Below are 15,861 nucleotides of genomic sequence, written 5' to 3'. Positions count from 1 at the left end.
GTTGTGGAGTATTGTGTTGTCTTCTCTCCAGAGGTTTTTGTACAGAGTTGTGGTGTTTCCTGTCACTGTGGGCTTCACAGCACAGTAGTACACAGCAGAGTCAGTCAGCTGAAGCTTCTGGATCGTCAGAGGAACTGATGTCCCATTGATTGCAGCTTTATATCTTTCTATTGAGATCCCAGGAGCATTTTCTGAAAATCCTCCAGAGCCTTTCCACATGTACTTTGGGAAATCACCCATTTCTTGTTGATACCAGAACAAATAGTGGGTCGTTGAGGTCTCAAATTTACAATCTAGTGTGACTGTGTCTCCTTCAGAAGCAAATACATCTTCTGTTGGCTGGATCACTCTGTCCTCTCCTTTACACTCTGAGAAAAATAGAACATGAGGAGGGAGAAATTAATTGTTGACAAAAATACTTACTAGATTAAAAAAGGTTAAATGATTTTTGAAGCAAAATAATCTGACACACAAATATGTACAGAATAATTAGAATAACATGCTTTGACTCTCACCAAAGAAAAGAGCAGCCAGAATAATCCACAGCCAAAGTTCCATCTCTACAACAAGGTTTGAACCAACATGAGACCCGAGCTGATGTTCAGCCAGAAGTGTTAGAATAGTTCACTTTACAGCAGCTGTTACATATGAATGCTTGAACAGAGTGCTGTGGTGATCTGCCCCCTTGATTATGTGTCCTCTAGTGGAGATAAAAAATATTACAATTGTGTTAAAGGTACTTCCAGCATGTGTTTTTTCAGACTCTGTGGAGGCCTTGTACATATTTACAAAATCCACTAATCTTAACAAACACAAAGGAAACCTCAATAAATCATTTTACCAATATCGCTGCCAGCATATAATTAAAAACTGAGAGGACCCGGGAATGAACCCTGTGGAACACCTCAAGAGATCGCAGCCCACAAAGAAAAAAATAGAAACTTCTTCAATAAAGATCAAGACAAAAGAAATCAACACCAGAATCTGTAATGCTGGCAGTTATCTGAGTTACTTTATTTAAATGAGTCAACAATGGTCAAATTAAACACCAGAGTAACACACAAATATGATGAGGTATTGTTCATGGAAATAAAATCACAATGCACCTCATTCACAACAGTTTTGTTTTTAATGAAAACAACTTAGTTTCTATCAGCATTAAAAAATAATCCAGTATCAACACATCTAATAAAAGTTTATCAGTGTGTTACTTCCTCTAGTTGTGGAGTATTGTGTTGTCTTCTCTCCAGAGGTTTTTGTACAGAGTTGTGGTGTTTCCTGTCACTGTGGGCCTCACAGCACAGTAGTACACAGCAGAGTCAGTCAGTGCAGCAGAGGAGATCTGTAGATCCAGATGTATTTCATCGTCTCTCACTGTAACAGACAGTCCAGAGACTGGATCTGATAGAAGTCGTCCTGTTCCTAAGTGAGAGGCGATAAACTGTGGTTGTTTTCCTGGATGTTGTCGATACCAGAAGAAAATATCACCAGTTGACAGTTCAGGGTAACTGTATGACAGAGCAACAGTGCTGCCTTCTGAACTGAACTCTTCATTCTTAACTGGAGTGAGCTCTTCATAGCTGGATTCTAGAAAAGAAGATATGATGCAGAATTGTATGTTATTGAAATTCAACTCTTAATGCAACACAATCCATCACACCTCAAAAATCTATTGTTTTAATTCAACTTCTTATAAAATGTAGATACATATTATGTCCCTAAGCATCACACATTTTCCTTTACATACATGCTTATGAGAACTGAGAAGAACAAAATAACAGTGAGTTGTTCCATGTTTGTAGAGGTGAGATGCTGTAACTGAATGTTCAGTATGATTCAGTTTTGTGAGTAGAGTTTGGTTTGATGTTCACAGCTGGAATCAAACAGTTCTCTGTCATCAAACACCTCTGCAGTCATTGGGAGGAGACTCATCTGTTGGACTAGTTTCATTTCTGAATTGAGAAACATCAAGCCTTCATCATGACATACCATAGAAGTTTATCAGTGTGTGACTCCCTCTAGTGGATGTTGTGGAGTATTGTATTGTCTTCTCTCCAGAGGTTTTTGTACAGAGTTGTGGTGTTTCCTGTCACTGTGGGCCTTAGAGCACAGTAGTACACAGCAGAGTCAGTCAGCTGAAGCTTCTGGATCTTCAGGGGAACTGATGTCCTGTTTATTGTAGCTTTAAATCTGTCTCCTGAGATCCCAGGAGCATTTTCTGAAAAGCCTGCATTGCCTCTCCAAAGGTACCTTGGGATTTCACCCATTTTTTGTCTGTACCAGAACAAAGAGGGGGTCGTTGAAGTCTCAAACTGACAATCAATTGTGACTGTGTCTCCTTCAGAAGCAAAGGCATCTTGTGTTGGCTGGATCACTCTGTCTTCTCCTTTACACTCTGAGAAGAGAACAGAAAGAGGAAGAGATTAATTTTTGACAAAAATGCTCACTAGGTTAAAAAAGTTACGTAGCTAGAGAATCAGACAAACAAACATGTACAGAGTAATCAGAATATGTTCTTTGACTCTCACCAAAGAAAAGAGCAGCCAGAATAATCCACAGCCAAAGTCCCATCTCTACAACAAGGTTTAAACCAACAGGAGGAACTCTCTGATGTTCAACATTCAGTCTGTGATTTGTTTTCTTCTCAACAACAGTTTTTATTTCAAGAAGGGTTGAACTCATTGCTGCAGTAGTAATGCCGCCCTCTGGTGGAGATTGAAATTGCAGTTTTAACATTTAGGAAATGCTCCCAGCAGCAGGTTGTCATCATGTCAGCTTGTGTTTCTGTACAGAGTTGTAGTGTTTTCTGTTTTCTGGCATCCTGGTCGAAAGAGACGTTGTTGTCGGGAACATCCTGATGCAACCGCATTTTAATGACGCACATCAAGCTGCACTCCCGATACTCCCTCTGACTCTGACAGTAAAGTACTAGAAAGTTAAAAAACAAACAGGAGCAACTGCAACAGGCAGCCTGTGCACTGTCATCAGCAGCTGTAACCACAGATACTCTGAGCAAACAGGAATCATCAGAATCCATCTGACATGAAGCTGTGGTTTGAATCCCACTTCCCTCCTCTTTGAAGAGTAGTCAGTTATCTGTGTTCAGGTTTTTGTACAGCCTCTTCTACACTTTGTATCACTGTGTTTCTAAAGCACAGTAGTAGAGAGCTGTGTCTTCAGGGGTTAGCTTTCTAATGGTCAGTTCAGTTGAGCTGCGTGATGTTTGAGATTCATATCGTTTATCTGGAATATATTCATAATTGCTATAATCTCTTGCTCCTTTCCAGAGTATAAACTGAGGTGCCTGGAGGTCAGAATGATGTCTGTACCAGTAGAGGTAAACATCATCGTATGTTGTCTCATAGTTACATCTGAGTGTGACAGATTCTCCTTCTGTTCCACTGACTTCATCGACTGCAGGATAGATTTTGTCTCCAGCTGTTAGTCCTGTAAAACGTAGAGAAAATGAAGCCATTAGATTAAATATTGTTCAAGAGACTGAGAAGATGAGACAGTGGAAAATATCAGTTGCTCGGTCTTACTGCAAGAACAAAATAATTCAAATGTTCATAGATTTCTGCTCAGAACTTAAAAACACTGAAGACATGTTGTGCTTTATATCTTACCAAAGAAAAGAGCAGCCAGAATAATCCAAAGCCAAATTTCCATTTCTAAAACCAGGTTTAAACCAACAGGAGGAACTCTCTGATGTTCAATGTTCACTGTGTTGAAGTGTTCTCTTTACAGCAGCAGCTGGTATTAATATAATGTTTGAACACAGTAGTTCATTACCTGGTCAATAATGTCTCCCCCTGGAGGAATTGTAAAAATGTAGTGCAGAAATTCTAGAAGTGACATCCTGGAACGCGTCTCTGAACTGCATACTGGAACACATTTAAAATGTTCTGAACCTGATGCACATGTTAATGAATTTATATATAATCCATTCTTACTATTATTACACAAATGAAAATAGATCAAATCATTTTTAAAATATCAAAGTCAACACATAAAGAAGAAATGAGGACACAGGGTTGAACCATGTGGTACACAGTAATCAATCATGTGTTTCTAGATGTTTACAGGGATAATTTATTCAGAAATTTGATACCAAACTATCGATGAATTGCCCTAAAGAATTAATATGAAAAAGCAACATATCAGACGTACTGTTCAGATATTGTATATTTATGTCAAGTATTGTTTGGATATTCTGAAATACTTTAATCCTGGGGCCTGTTTCAGTAAGCAGGTTTTTAACAAACACTGAGTCAGTTAACCATGACATGAGGGAAACTGGGTTTTCCTCATTCTATCATTCAGTCCGTATCACGTGAATATTAGTGAAGATTCACCGCTTTGTCTGAATAAAAATCCAGGTTGTTTTAATGTTATATGTTAGGAAGGCTATAGTGTATAAAAAGAACATTTGATAATGCACTTTTAAATTAATTAGGCTAAGTTTACTTTGTCAAATATGAATAAAATAAGGTTGGCTCCCACCATGAGCCTAGTTTGTTCTTATAGCCTATTTCATCTTGAGCTGCTTTAAAGTTGCTTTTCTCCTGCTTAATTGCATCTTCATGTCAATAAATGTTAGTTTAAACACCATTACACCGTGTAATGTTTGTAAAACCCCGAGATGAAACAGGCGGACAACGACGTAGCAATGTATATGCTTTTAAACCAGAGGCTGCCGGTTACATTCACAAACAGTGACTAACTAACCATGACTGTGCTACATGACTGCTCTATATAAATGTGACACCCATAGATGGCGTTGTTGCTTCACTTAAAGCTGTGCTCTTTTTTTCTTTTCTTTTTTTTTAACAAAGAAACAAAATAATGCAAATGTTGCTATACTGAACCTGTTTTTCAAACATGCTTCAAAACTTTCCTGATAACAGAACATTTTAAATCTGAAATTAAAACACAATAGATCAAATCTGTCTGAAAACAGAAAAATCAAGTTTTATTTTTTTTATTTTTTTTTAACTGTTCTACTTTGCTGTTTTCTTTTCTTTTTCTTTTTTTTTTTTTTAACTGTTAAACTATAGAATAATTGAAATTAAGAAATAAACAAAAACTGTCCATCTTGGTATTCCAATGTCATTGTCTCTCTACTCCACACATTTCAAGTAGCAATTGTTTATTTGTAGTCCTTCAAGTATGTGGGAGGACATCTGAGTCGTGTGGGGTATCTTGGTGTAGTTGTGGTTGTAGAGGCTTCACTGTATTCACGACCTTCGTCATCAGGATCAGCTGAGATGTCCAGTAGCTGTGGTGGTATCTTCTTGAAGAATGAAGAATTCCTGACGATGCAGTGCCCATCTCTAGCCGCTGTAACCATGGAGCCTTTGGTATTGGTCACAGTGTATGGCTTGTTGTTGTATGGTGTGGTGAGCTTGTTTTTCTTGGGCTGACGATGAAGTACAGTGTCCCCTGGAGTAAGTGTGTGTGGTTTGGCATGACGATGAAAGTCAGCATGAGATTTCATTTTGTCCTTAGCCTTGTTGTCCTTTGCTCTCACTTCAGAATCTGTACTGTTACTCGGTGTTTGAGTGAATGAAGGAATCTTCGTGAACATCTTGCGTTGGAATAACAGTTCAGCGGGTGAGCTCTCTGTTGTGCTGTGAGGTGTGGATCGGTACTCACGTAGGAAGATGTTCAGTTGTTGTTTCCAGTGCATTCCCTGTGTGTCCGCAACACGGATAGCTTTCCCCAGGGTCCGCATGAATCTTTCAGCTGTAGCATTGGCTTGGGGCCAAAGCGGTGTGATCTTGCGATGTTCGAATCCTAGATAGTCTGCGAACTGGGAGAACTGATCACTGTTGAATGGCGGTCCATTATCGGTTTTTACAACTCTGGGGATCCCAAACATTGAGAAGACCTTGTCTATGACCGGAATGACGGTGTTTGCCGAAGTTGAGCTTACACTCTCGACAACTGGATAACGTGTGTAATCATCTACGACAACAATCAAATACTCTCCCGTTGGGAGCGGTCCATAGAAGTCTGCACTCACACTGTGCCATGGAGATTCTGGTAGAACTGACATTTTTAGTGGCTCATTCTGTGTAACTGGTGTATTGACTTGACATGCGAGACAACTGCGTACTGCTGTTTCTGCTTTTCGATCAATGTCTGGAAACCATACCTTGGTTCTGAGTAGTGTTCTAGTTTTAACAATTCCCTGATGTCCTTCATGGGCTAACCGTAGCACTCTCTCTTGTAGGGAAGTGGGAATAACTATTCTAGTCCCCCGCAGTACGATGTCTGAGTCATGTGATATTGATAGTTCACTGCTAACTTGTTTGAACTGCTTTAGTATGTCTGTATTACGTGACTTGTCCATTTTGTTCCATGTGTTGTGTCTGATGCACTCACTGAACTCTTGAAGGATTGTGTCTTTAAGAGTCTCAGCTTTGATCTCAGCGAGTGTCATAGCTTTTGGTATCGCATTACTCACGATGAAGTTAACATACTCCTCTGCCACTTTCGTTGCACGTGCGTTGTCAGCTGTGTCAAAACGGATGGGGTGACGGGACATGTAGTCAGCAGGGTTGTCAGCTCCTTTTCTGTACTCCATCTTGAAGTCGTAGGGCTGAAGTCTTAGTCCCCATCGCTCAATTCTGGCAGGAGGTTTTGATCTTGGGTTGTTCCATATAATCTCCAGAGCTTTGTGGTCAGTTACTAGAGTTACAGGATGACCATAAATGTACAGATGGAAGTGTTCACAACTCTACACAATGGCCAGAGCTTCTTTCTCTGTCTGTGAATATCTCCTCTCCACATCACTGAGAGATCGACTAGCATACGCTATTATATGCTTTTCTCCTTTTTCATCCTTTTGACTGAGAATAGCACCCAGTCCGACAGGGCTAGCATCCACAACTAACTCAGTCTCTTTGCTTGGGTCAAAGTATGACATAACTGTGTCACTTGTTAGACCGTTCTTTAGTGCTTGAAATGCAGCTTGCTGTTCTGGACCCCATTCCCAGGGCAGGTCCTTTCTGGTTATCTTGCGAAGTGGCTCAGAGATAGAGGCATAGTCTTTTATAAACCTGGAGCAATAATTGGCCATGCCCAGCAGGCTCTTGACTTCACTGACAGTCTGTGGTTCTGCAGCATGTTGAACTGCAGCGACCTTCTTGGGGTCAGCTGAAACACCTTGTGCTGAGAAAACCGAAGAATTGAAGCCTGGATTTGTTGAACTCACATTTTTCACGGTTAAGTGTGAGACCGCTTTCTTTGAGCCTTTGGAACAGCCCTCTTAGGTTGTAGTCATGTTCCTTCTGAGAAGCGGCGTAGACTATGATGTCATCACTGAGGTTCTTGACGCCAGAGAGACCTTGTAGTGTTTGACATATGGTGTTTTGAAACACCTCAGCAGCGGAAGATATGCCAAAACTCAGCCTTTTGTAGCGCCTGAATCCAAGGTGAGTCGTGAATGTAGTTATGTACCTACTGTCTGGATGCAGCTCTAGTTGGTGATATCCAGCTCTCAGGTCCAGTTTAGAGAACACCGTAGCTCCATTTAACTCATGTATCACGTCGTCCATGGTGGGAGTGATGTGACGTTCTCTTTCTATGGCCGTATTAGCTTGCCGCATGTCAACACAGATCCTTACTTTGTTTGGAGCTTTAGGCTTAGGAGCTGCAACAATGGGCGAGACCCATGGCGTCGGGCCAGTGACCTCTTCAATGATACCATCTGGCTCCAGCTTCCGAAGCTCATCCTCAACCTTCTGGCGGATATGGAATGGCACTCGTCGATGAGGTTGACATGTGGGTTTGATGTCAGGATTTATAAATAGTTTCACCTGAAAATCTTGTAACTTTCCAACACCATGGAACAGTTCTGGATTGTTTGCCACCAGCTCATCAGCAGCTGTGCTATGCTGTGGTGTGGATGATACTGCAGTGACTATTTTAATCAGACCAAGTGTTTTCGATGTTTTATAGCTAAGTACATTAAAACAGTCACCTTTAATGACATAGAATGTGCACCTTGTTTTTTTCTGTCCCTTTTCCACGCTGCACTTGAATGCACCACTGACAGGCAAAGGAACATTGGAGCGGAAGGGGTAAACCTTGGTCGCACTGTGGGCGTGGCATTAGTGTCTCAAAACTCACTTCACTAATACAATTAGCTGAGGCTCCTGAATCGATCAGCACTTGCACATCACGGTCATTCAGCTTGATTTGCGTCTGTGGCAAATCCGATGTATTGTCATCACTAACTGTGAACACATATTTATCATCACTGCTTGAGGAGTCATGTTGTGTTTCATTATCTGGTGCGGCTGTTATGTGGTGGACTTTTCTGGAGTGTTGTTTAACGGTGTATCGGGGCTGTCTTTTGATACTGTCTTTGGATGTCGAGCGACATTGTTTAGCGAAATGGTTTAATTTTCCACAGGCTCTACATTCTTTGTTTTTAGCAGGACACTCACCATCATGAGGATATTTGGCTCCACAGTTCCTGCAGCGGTTGTTGTGAGTGAGGCGCTGTTTTTCAGGCCACTTTCTATTGTTTGGATAGTGCTTATCCACGGGTTTCCTGTTAACTTCATTCACTGAAGGCGTAGCTGCTGCGTGTATTTCCATGCCACTCGCTTGCATTTCCGACAGTTCAAGTGTCCTTGCGTGATCAAGGAGCTGATCCAAAGTCATATTTGGTTCCCTCAGTGCCTTCCTCTGCAGCCTGGATGACGTACAGCACTGTATTATTTGAGTTTTTATCTCCACCGTAGTATCTGCAAACTCACAATTCTTAGCCAGCATCTTCAGTCTAGTGTGATAATTGTCCAGACATTCTCCTGGTTCTTGCATGGCTTTTCTAAACATATAGACTTGGTACTGTGCGTTCTTGTTGGGAGAGAAATAGCCAGTTAGCTTCTCCTGCACGTCTGCATATTTATCATCCTGTGCTGCTAACGTGTCATATATGTCATGCACACGTTCTCCTGCGATATGCAACAGCAATGCTTTAATTCTTGCATCTCCAGTAATGTTCATAGCAGTCACATAATTCTCAAACCTTTGCACCCATTTGTTCCACCGTGGTCCAATAGATCCAGGATCCGTTTCTGTGTCGAAAGGTGGTAGAGTTGCGTGTGCTGCGGCAGCCATGCTTGCTACTTTTTAACCAAGTTGTACAGTCACGTTGTTCTGCTTTAGCTTCATGGTCGCTATTAACTTGGTCTCCGTTTGTCCAGTTTACTGTTCTTTCACTGAAAAATGCCTCTTTGCGTCTTTTCCTTTACTCCTCGTCGCCAATGTAATGTTTGTAAAACCCCGAGATGAAACAGGCGGACAACGACGTAGCAATGTATATGCTTTTAATCCAGAGGCTGCCGGTCACATACACAAACAGTGACTAACTAACCATGACTGTGCTACATGACTGCTCTATATAAATGTGACACCCATAGATGGCGGTGTTGCTTCACTTAAAGCTGTCATCAACATTACACACCGGTTTTTACCTGCAAAACTATTATTCTGATTAAATATTAGATGAATAGACTTCATTACATGCTGACGCGAGCAGCAGTTTTCTCCTTCACCACTTCTTTCTCTCCTGAGCTGCTGCAGCAGTTTTACTTTTTCTTTCTTTCTTAAAACTGGTTTATATTTGTAGTGTGTCTGCATGAAGATGTAGAAAGGTTATATTTCCAGATGGTTAAAGTAAGAGGATCTCTTTTTTGTCACCTGTTGCCATGGCTCCATTAATGTTGTCTTTTTATAGTAGTGGTGCACACGCTGAACACCGAGTGAACCTACTCAGAGTTGATTTAACTCAAATCAGCTGATCTGGAACCCAAAACTCAGAGTTTCCCACCTGAGGGTAAATCAACTCAGAGCTCAGAGTTAGAGTTTGTTGAACCTTCTTTCTGAAACGGGCCGTTGGTCTCAGTGGGCGTGGCCAGAGAAACACCTTATTTAAAACTTGAACTTGTTTTTAACTGGAGGCCATTGTGAGTTCTCCCACATTTACAGAGGTGAGGTGCTGTAAAGGAAGAACTAGTATGAGTTGGTGCTGAGTTGTTTCGGTCTGATGCTCCCTCTAGTGGATGTTGTGGAGTATTGTGTTGTCTTCTCTCCAGAGGTTTTTGTACAGAGTTGTGGTGTTTCCTGTCACTGTGGGCTGCAGAGCACAGTAGTACACAGCAGAGTCAGTCAGCTGAAGCTTCTGGATCTTCAGAGGAACTGATCTTAAAGTAGAATCCAGTGTGGATGAAAATCTCTCCTCAAACTCTTTCATTGTTTTCCCTTCTCCAATCTTAAAGCGGCTCAGTATGAATTTGGGGCTGTTGTTTCCATCCTGTTTGTACCAGTAGAGATAATAATTTGATGAACTGCTGTTGTATTGACAGCCAAGAGTTACTGCCTCTCCTTCAGTAGCAGTCACATCTCCTTCTGGTTGCAGCACGTTGTCTTTTTGTGCCATACATTCTGTAAAACAGGAACAAATAGTATTAGTGTGCTGTTAAAGAATCATGTCAGTGTTGGATTGATATCAAAGAAACAGAGTTCATACCAAGACACACAGCAGCCAGCAACACTGAGATAACCAGAGACATCATATCTGCAGTGTTAATAACTCTGAGTTACAGAGAGTATAAAGAAGGCTGTGATCTCTGTGTTTAGTCCACATCAACACTAAGTTAGAGGTTTAGAAGGAGGAGCCTGATCACAGAGACAGGTCTCATTCACAGCCCTGTGTTATTCCCCGACAGACAACTTTACACTGAACATCTTTTACTGACACTCTGCTCGCTTTTAATGATCTGTCTTGTAAGTTACCCTCCTGACCGATTCCAGTTTATAGTAAGTGACTCCCTCTAGTGGATGTTGTGGAGTATTGTGTTGTCTTCTCTCCAGAGGTTTTTGTACAGAGTTGTGGTGTTTCCTGTCACTGTGGGCTGCAGAGCACAGTAGTACACAGCAGAGTCAGTCAGTGCAGCAGAGGAGATCTCCAGATTTACTTGTTTCTCCGTTTTGTTAATGTAAGCTGAGAAATCAGAATCTGTTGGATGAATCGATCCTCCCTCTGTGATGTAGAGCAGGAACTCTGGTCTGGATCTCTGGTTTTGTCTGTACCACTGGATGTTGTTAATAAAACCATCATATCTACAGGTCAGGTTGATGTTTCCTCCCTCTTCAACCTTTTCTTCAGTTGTTTCTGGGTTTATGCTGTTCATGGAGCCCAGGGCTGCAAAATAAGTATTATACATGTCTGTTAGTCTGCAAGAGATTCAGACATCAAGAGACTGAAAATCAGTCCTCTACTTCATCAGTCATCTTTGATCATTTTGAGATTCATGAAGAAAACAAAAGTCTTTTTCTATCAGTGGAATTTGTAGCTCCCACAGATAAACATCTACTTTGAAATAGTTGTTCAGATATCTGGTCTAAACAGCAGGTGAAATTAGAGTTTGATGTGTGTTGTAACACTCACCTATAAAGTGAGAGCAAAGTAAAAAGAGGTAAAGCAGCATGTCTTTGGAGTTGTTGAAGACAAACAGACAGCAGATGAGTAATGTTCTTCTAAACTAAACAGCCTCTGTGCTGCACAGATGTTCTCCTCTACTTTGACATGATTTTAATTTGACTTCCTCAAACTTTTCTGCTCTGGAGATACAGACAATCTCATTGGTTTGTCTCAGTGGGCGGGGCCAGAGGAACACCTTTTTTAACCTGTTTTTAACTGGAGGCCATTGTGAGTTCTCCCACATTTACAGAGGTGTTGGGGTTGTATCAAGTCAACTTTGGTTATATTCTTTAATAATTATACTTAATTATTAATAATATAAATAAAATATCTTTAAACTATTTTTAATCTCGTTTTGGGGCACCAACCTGTAATCAGGTAAATATAACCAAAATATCACTCAAATCAGTCTCAAATTAGTTATTTAATTACTAATATTATTAATAATGAATAACTATATTTAATAAATTGAAGGCGTGAAATCCGTACACAAAGCCTTCGCACCCAGCTTATATCACAATGCAAATACACCAGTAACCACAAACAACTGCTCTCTTAAATTATAACAGAATTTATTTAAACAAAGCAACATCAATCCAAAATCAATGAACTTAATTAAACAAATAACTATTATAGACTAATCTAAGCAACAAACATTATCAAGCACAGGCTTGTGGAAGGTGTGTGAATGTAGGTGTGTGTGTGTGTGTGTGTGTGTGTGTGTGTGTGTGTGTGTGTGAGAGAGAGAGAGAGAGAGAGAGGGGGAAAGAGAGAGGGGAGATGGTTTCGTACCCACGTGGTCGCTCACGATGGCGCAAAGACCTAAATGTGGCCTTAAGGTCTAAAAGAGACCGAGTTCGGCCCTACACGATCTGTGTCTCTGAGGCGTCTGGATAGCCGTGAGTGAATAGATCTCTGTGTGTGTGTGTGTGTGTGTGTGTGTGTGTGTGTGTGTGTGTGTGTGTATGTGTGGCCTACGTGCGTAATGGCGCGGTGGTGGAGTTAGTCTCCAGATGTACGTTTACACGGGAATATGTGTGTGTGTGTTCGTAGAAGGGGAAATAAAAGAGGATAAAAGAGAATAAAAGAGAAATGCGTGCCTGAAGAGGCCGGATCACAGTCCGACTCCCGCGCCACAACTCGGAGTAATTCCCTTCATTCACAGAAACAAACCAATAGCCGAATTCAAGTTAATACAGCTTACACTGGCCTTTCTGATCAGAAGAGTAATACCCGGTTATAACGCTGTTACGCTAAACACATATAGGACGCAGTGGTCCGAAACAACAAACAGGTAAAACTCAGGACGCAGGTCCAACAAAGATAAAAATTACAGTTCCTGCTTCGATCAAACAATTGTTAAAAACACTCTCTAAAGCTAATTCTGCCCAGACCTAATTAAGCCTCACTTGTGAATCGCTTTGTCCGCGATTGGTGAAAGGAAAAGAGTCCGGCGATGGAACAGATCTTCTGTCCGTCCTGGTGCAGAGGGGTCTGATGGCGGCGAGGGTCCCTTACGGCGAGAGCGGCTTCGTTGGTTCTCCGTCGAGTGGAAAGATGTCCTTTGATGTCCTTTTGTTGCAGGACGGAATAAGACCGTTATCTTTCTGATAATCTGTTTGCCATGGCCTTTCTATGCCATAAGACTGTTTCTATGCCATTTGACGTTATACTGCCGCCTAGTGAGACAGAGTATAAATGCAGCTTTAGTTTGAAGTTAAGTTTCACTTTTGTTTTTGAGTAAATGAGCACATTGCTGTGCTGCTGTTGTTTCTCATTGTCTGTATACTGGAAGGACTTTTCGTTTTTTTGGAGCTATCGAAGACCATATCTGTAAGTTTTATGCTGTTTTGTGAACATTAAACAATTTGTTTGTTTAGCTGCTGTTTAGCATGGATAATGTGCAGAATTACATAGGTTTTCATGTACATTTAATAGTAGGATATACAGTACATTTTACATATGTTGTTTGATTACATCTATGTATTTCTACTTACCTTAGTTTTTGTGATAGTAATTTAGGTTGTAAGACAATCTATTTTCAAGAGCTTGTATTCATTAATACCTTTGTAACTATTTGTGTTGCAGTTTCACAGTCAATTCATGTCCCTCAGTAAACTTAAAGACAACGCAACTTTCCGGTCTGAGAGTCTTCTCTGAGCATGTTTGATTGTTTGGCTAGCTGGATAAACTGCTTCAAGCACGAAGAGGGAGTCCAGTATACGGTTATAGTCTGACGCTCTCCGAGAAACTGAGATGCGTTCACTGGACAATCCGAGCTCGGAATTTAGAACACTGCCGGCCGCGGATTACCTGCGCGCCAAAAAAAACTTAAAACAAAGGAAGATGGTTGCAGGAAACAGAAGGTGAGCTTGTGTCTCCGAGCACTAGAAGTCAGCGCGTGGAAAGAGAAAGAACAATGGAAGTCTTGGAGTTTTGTAGCCTGGCCTGCTCCATGGGGGGTCTACCTCAGGTCCCCTCCAATGAGAAGAGAGAGAGGTTCCGGTCCCCCCTTACTTCACGTGTAGGTGTGAAGTACCACAGGGGATTCTGGGATTAAGAGTCCTTTTAGGCCTCTTTGTGATCTCAGTGAATAACTCAAATGAGGCTTTTACAGAGGTGCAGGCCCAAGTCCATTGTTTGACTGTCCTAAGCCTGTGTGGCCCAACAGAGGTGAGGTGCTGCAAAGGAAGAACTAGTATGAGTTGGTGCCGAGTTGTTCGGTCTGATGTTCACAGCTATGTAGGACTGTGGTTAAGGAAAGAAACCACACTGCAACAGGTCAAGAGATTTCCATTTGGAGAGACAGGACTGAAATTCAGAATTGATTCTAAAGTCAAAAATGCATATTCCCAAAAAGAGAGAGAGAAAAGTGACTGAATTTATGTACTAATTTTGTTGAGGTGCTGTAAATTTGCATGGTTCATGTATTTTCTGCACATTTTCTGTTTATGCATTTGTCATGTCTCTCTGTTACACAGTTTTAGATATGTTTTTAACATGTATACTTTCTGATACGTGTGACAGCGTCTGGCGTCGGCTTCTTTTTCAGATCTGCACAATAAAAGCGATACTACCTACAGATTCATCAAACTCATTCTTCATTACACAGACTAATGAAGGCAACATTCAACAAATGATTAATCTAATACCTCTCAGGCTAAAGATATGTTTGGATTAGATACTGAATTCATAAATAAGCATTCTTCACTTGTAAAGCCCCTAACACACATCATAGGTGACGGTAAAGTTTTGGGAGCAGTATTTCTAGACCTGAAAGAGGCCTTTGATACTGTAAACCATGACTTGATTTATAATACTCAAAAAAATCTACATTTCTGTAATCAAGCTCTCAGGTGATTTCAGTCATGTCTGGAATTTTGAAAGCAATGAGTTAAAATCAATAGTTCAATATCATCCCCTCAACACTGTAATGTTGGCGTACCACAAGGCTCCATTCTGGGGCCTCTGCTCTTTTGCCTATACATTAACCAACTACCAGACAGCTGTGAAGATGTTTGTTGCCAGTTGTATGTCGACGATGCAATCATCCATGTATCATCAGAGACCCCATGACAGGCTGCTGAGTTGTTAAATAGGCAATTGGTCAGTGTGTCAACAGATAAAAAGTGACGTCTTAACTTTAAACTGTGCTCCTACTCGAAATGTAAGAAAAGCTCAAGTTTTGATATTTCGATCAGACTATGAACAGTATGTTTGAATAGTGACTCCCTCTTGTGGATGTTTTTGAGTATTGTGTTGTCCAGAGGTTTTTGTACAGAGTTGTGGTGTTTCCTGTCACTGTGGGCCTCAGAGCACAGTAGTACACAGCAGAGTCAGTCAGCTGAAGCTTCTGGATCTTCAGAGGAACTGATGTACCATTTTTTGCAGCTTTAAATCTGTCATCCGAGATCCCAGGAGCATTTCCTGAAAAACCTCCATAGCTTTTCCACAGGTACTTTGGGAAATCACCCATTTCTTGTCAGTACCAGAACAAAGAGGGGGCTGTGTCAGTTGTCTCAAATTTACAATCAAGTGTGACTGTGTCTCCTTCAGAAGCAAAGACATCTTCTGTTGGCTGGATCACTCTGTCTTCTCCTTTACACTCTGAGAAAAATAGAACATGAGGAAGGAGAAATTAATTGTTGTCAAAAATACTTACTAGGTCAGAAAAGTTACGTAGCTAGGGAATCAGACACACAAACATGTACAGAGTAATCAGAATATGTTCTTTGTCTCTCACCTAATAAAAGAGCAGCCAGAATAATCCACAGCCAAAGTCCCATCTCTACAAAAAGGTTTAAACCAACAGGAGGAACTCTCTGATGTTCAACATTCAGTCTGTGATTTGTTCTCTTCTC

This window comes from Labrus bergylta, chromosome 4 (assembly GCF_963930695.1).
Source record: "Labrus bergylta chromosome 4, fLabBer1.1, whole genome shotgun sequence".
Classification (NCBI taxonomy): Eukaryota; Metazoa; Chordata; class Actinopteri; order Labriformes; family Labridae; genus Labrus; species Labrus bergylta.
Note: the sequence above shows the minus strand (reverse complement) of the source record.